Source organism: Lolium rigidum, chromosome 4, assembly GCF_022539505.1.
Source record: "Lolium rigidum isolate FL_2022 chromosome 4, APGP_CSIRO_Lrig_0.1, whole genome shotgun sequence".
Taxonomy (NCBI): Eukaryota; Viridiplantae; Streptophyta; class Magnoliopsida; order Poales; family Poaceae; genus Lolium; species Lolium rigidum.
The window spans coordinates 277,972,137-277,977,311 of record NC_061511.1 but is presented as its reverse complement, the minus strand read 5'-3'; the positions used below and the strand labels follow the sequence as shown (position 1 = coordinate 277,977,311).

Below are 5,175 nucleotides of genomic sequence, written 5' to 3'. Positions count from 1 at the left end.
TCCATAGGTGCAGAGGACATCCATAGCGGATGCATTCCAGAATCTAGGAAACAGTGACCAAGCCAGCAACAGGCATTGCACATACATGCTCCATGCTAGTACCTAACCAACTCCAACAACAATTGACGAATACACCCATCATCCAAGCTAGTGCAGCAGCAGACACATAAAGTTGAAACCGTAGGACCACCAATCATTCGGGCAGATCACCAATCAGGTTGTCCCTGCAGTCGGAGAGCCTCATAGTCCACCAGAATAGCAAAACCGAGCAACCATGAGCAAACAACGCAGAAACTTGAACTACACCAATAACACACTAGTTATTATAACAAGGAAAATAGTACATGGCCATAACACCAAACTATGTGTCCATCTTGTAATCCTTAAATAGAACTAAATCAGGCTTATGGTCATAAGAGACGACAAACTCTTCATGCCAACTAAGAATACGCAGATAACGAAAATGAGAATTCAAAACTACTACACTGGTTGCATTGAAGAAAAGTGTCCCATACTGATTCATCAAAAGAAAATGGGGGCAGTCTTCTAAAAGATTTAACCATTGAGTAAGGCTAGTACCTAGAAGGAGCAACATTTTATAAACATGCAGATGAGTTAAACTACTGTAAGTTTTGACAGTGATTTTTACCACCAGAAGATGCCAAGATCAGTTGTATTGAGCACAAGTTTATATCCATTGCAACAATAATAGCAGCAACTTCATGCCATTAACACAAAATTTTCAATTACCAGAAATACTACAGAAGGGCCTCTAATAACTAGGCCCAGGTGTCAAGTTCTTAAATAATAAACTAAGGTCACCAGAGCGTAAGTACAGCCGTGGTATCACAGACCACATGGAAGCCAGAGGTTGAAGGGGTATACCAATAACTCACCAGAGATGTTGTACCCGTACGAGTTTCACGGTTGCAGCGTGGTGAACTTGCCAAGGAGGTACTCGAAGCAGGGGGTAAGCCAAGCCTACAACCTCGCGCAAGGTGGCCAGCTCACCAGCACAGGCATGCATATACACATCAGGAGTAGCATCGATCTTGTTCTAAAACAGAAGTGTCATATCATGGGAAGAATCTCCCACGCATGCTCTTCCTCCACTGTACAAGAATAAATAGTCAGCATCGTAACAATATAAATAACAGCTGGTACCTGCTGGTGAAAGGAAATGTCACAACTGAAATTGCATTGCATCATGCACATCACAGGTTCACAACTTAACCATGAATTTCAGAAATTGATCATAGTATGCGTATAATGAAACAAAACACAATTTACTCATCCACCTTGATAAATCAAAGTACTTCAATACATGAGTTTCATTTTAACACAATTAATTGATATGTCCCAAAGTTGACAGAATCAAGTTTCTGATACCTTATAGTACCTTCAAACCAACAAAGATACGTGTTTTCACGACCGCAAAGCACGCATACATTACAAACGCGATCACAAGTGTGCACCCACATAGCACCCCTTAACACATCTCTACAATTGACAGAGACTCCATCAATCTCACAAAGCTCACAGTGAAGTGCACTCAAATCTCAAGCACCATCCTAGAAACAAGCTAAACCAATTATAACAGATTATTTTCTGCAAAGTAGTCCATATTATCTAGAGTTACACATAGGCAAATAAAAATTCTATAACACAAGAGCCATCCATACCGCATACTGTTCAAGTCAGGAAGCTGTGGGGAGTCAAAACTGACCAACTGCTTCTTCAGTTCGGAGAGCCTCAGAGTCCGCACCAGAATAGCAAAACTGAGAAACCATGAGCAAACAACGCAGGAACTTGAACTACACCAATAACAAGTTGGTTATTAGAAATCAAGTATAACAAGGAAAAAAGTACATGGCCATAACAACAAACTACATGTCCAGCTTGTAAACCATAAATAGCACTAAATCACGCTTATGGTCATAAGAGATGGCCACTATACTGGTAGAAATTGAAGAAAAGTGTCGCTTACGGATTCATCACAAGAAATGGAGGAAGTCTTCTAAAAGAGCAACAAAGTTTCAACCATGAGTAACAGGCCAGTACCTAGACGGAGCAATAGGCAACATTTTTCATAAACATGCGAATGAGTTAAGACCTACTATAAATTTTAATGGTGATTTTTACCACCAAAAAATGCCAAGATCAGCACTTTGTATTGGCACAAGTTTATATCCATTGCTCCCACCGACCATAGAATAATCTAGATCAAACAAAGATCAATACGGCACAATACCGACACAACAGTTGGTATTGATGGTCCTAGCAACATAATAACAGCAAGTTCATGCCATGAAAACAAAATCTTCAATTACCAGAAATAGTACATCAGGGCCCCTAATAGCCAGGCCCAGATGTCAAGTTCTGAAATAATAAACTAAGTGAGCATAGCATAAGTACAACCATGGTATCACAGACCACATGGGAGCCAGAGGCCGAAGGGGTATACCAGTAACTCACAGGAGATGTTGTAGCCGAGCACGAGCGTCATGGTTACGCCGTGGTGAACTCGCCGAGGAGGTAGTCGAAGCCGCGGGCCAGCTAAGCCAACAACCTCGCGCGAGACGCAGGCGGCCACAGCCAGCCCAACAGCAGCACAGGCATGCATATACACATCAGGAGCAGCATCAATCTCGTCCCAAAATGGAAGTGTCAGAGCATGGGAGGAAGCTCTCACACATGCTCTTTTGGTTCGGGAGGGTCACTTATGTCACCACAACAGCTGTCACCAGACAAATAAGCAAGAATGAGTTAGTAGTCACATGGATGAGCATATTATTTGTACACTGGATCAATAGACAAAAGAGGAGCTATAACACAAAGAGCAAATGCCGTTGCAGGTAACAGAAGCAATTCCATGTGAACATGAATAACTAGACAGCATGTAACAGAAGCTAAGGGGCGATTTATGCAGCTGCCAAGCAATTCGACCCCACATGAGTAATTATCTATCATAAGAAGTACAAGTACATGATCAACTGAAGTTACTAAATCTCGACACAGATACTAAGGGCGTGTTTGGTAGATCGGGCCAACCCAGATATTCTCCTCCCAACCCAGATTTTAGACAAAGATTGTGTTTGTTAGGTCGGGTCGGGGCAACTCAGCACTGCCCAACCCATACGAAAAAGGCCTCAGAGCCTGGTTGAGGAGAGAAGCTCAAATCGAGCTTCTCTAGTCATCCCGGTCGAACTCGTCCCGCAAAACACTGTACGCACCGCGCCCCACCCAGACCCTCACCCCCACCTCTTCCTCTCTTCATTTGCCCCCATTTCTTCTCTCCCATCGTGCTCCTGCCCACCTCCTTCCCTCCGGCCGGCGCCAAGGCCAGCCTCCCGACGGCGCCGTCCCGCCTCGCCACGTCCCTCCCTCACGCCGGCGATGTCCCGCCCCGTCGCGTCCTTCCCTCACGCCGGCGCTGTCCCGCCCCGTCGCGTTCCCTCACGCCGGCGCCGGCCCGCCCCGCGGCCTCCACCCCCTCCCGCGGCCTCCACCCCCTCCCGCGGCGTTCCCTAACGACGGTGACGCGCGCGCCGCCCCGCGGCTTCCTTCCGCCGCACCAGCAAGAAGCCCAGCCGCGTCTCCTCGTACCAGCGGCCGGCAGGACCTCGTGGAGGAGCTGCAGCGGGCCAAAATTCGTCACGCCGTCGCCATCCCGCGCCATGGAGACGAATCCTCTCCACGAGGTCGACCAGGCCACGGAGTCCTCCGCCCCAAGGTCGGCGCCGGAGCTCCCAAGCCTCGCCGGAGCTCCCTCACCGGAGCTGCCAGGGACCCGATTGCTTTTTTTTCTGTTTACAGGGACCCGATTGCTTTTAATTTTGTGTCTAGGGATCTGGTCATGTTTCATTTTTGTATGCAGGGGTCTTTGTACAAATTGTAGACCCCTCAGCTATTCTCAACCCATACAACTCAACAAACAACGGATGGACTCAACATATCTTCGTTGGCCCGACCTAACAAACACGTGAAAAAACCTGAGCTCAACTATGCTAGGGTCAGCTTGTATGAGAGCAGATAGCTAATCTCTGTTGGCCCGGGCTACCAAACACACCATAACTAACATTCAAAACTCAAAATGGACTATGCATCATCATCTTCAAGACTCGTAACAGAAACAAAGTGGTGATTTATGTGATGCAATAGCAGCAACATGCACAGTGCTAGAGTTTAGACAGTGTGGTCCTAATTTATGTGATGCAACCGGAAATAATGCAAGCACAGAAATAATTAAAGATGTACAAGAAGCAAGCTCAAGTCACTAGCTTGAGTTGTTACACCTTCTGTGACTTCCACAGAGGACTGCATATCTTCCCAGTGGCAGAGCCAGACCTTGAAGTCTGTGTTGTCATTTAAAATCTGTGATGTCAAATACATGTATTTTCACTTATTTTAAATATTTTTTACATGATTTATACCAATATGCAAAGGATTTGCAAGAAACCTATTGACCACACAGGTCACAATGTTGGCTACACCACTGTATCTTCCAATAGCTAACGTGGGCAGGTATCTTGAGAGCATACCGATGATGCCATCAACCATGCAAACCTGCCAATAGACATATATCTGATCACTTAGTTTGTGCAAGTATGTGCAAGACGAGCAAAGTACAATAGCTAGGTGAATTAAAATGACTATCCACATTGAGAATTGACTAGAATATTTCGAAGATATCTCAAACTGTCCCAACTTCACAAACAACAGAACTTGGTGAAAGCAATGTAAGACAAATCCCCCTGAATTATAGACACAATATTTCAGTCAATTTTCACTGAATTTCAGAAGGAATTCAACCATAAACCATCTATTTTGTTTACCTATTCATATCAGTTTCACAAATATATATACACTAAAAACAAATCAAGACCGGATCTTGGACATTTTCATTTCTAAAAAAGCAACATATTTCTGTATCGAAGTACAGAAAACTTATCGATGCCAAGAAGGAAAAATAGGTACTCACAGCAAGAACGGTCTGCTGCTTTGCACTCAATTCATTTGCCTTCAAGAAAGGGAGAACCAGAAACTCGCCTAAACCACGGCGTCGAAGAAGAAGCCACCGCTTCCACGGTTGCACCGCGGTGAACTTGTTGTCGTCGCACGGTAGCGAGGCGGAAGTAGTCAAAGTTGCGGCCTGACCAGCGGATATGGCCCTCT

The 5,175-nt window shown here is 45.2% G+C and overlaps 1 long non-coding RNA gene across 1 annotated transcript; it reads right to left on the bottom strand.

The window, feature by feature from the left end:
• Nucleotides 1-2,469: 2,469 nt before the first annotated feature.
• On the bottom strand, nt 2,470-4,596 carry LOC124707833. Its single transcript, XR_007005007.1, has 3 exons — nt 4,542-4,596; nt 4,296-4,355; nt 2,470-2,737 (listed from the first exon to the last, which is right to left on the bottom strand). It is a non-coding gene; the product is annotated as an uncharacterized LOC124707833 (long non-coding RNA).
• Nucleotides 4,597-5,175: the final 579 nt, after the last annotated feature.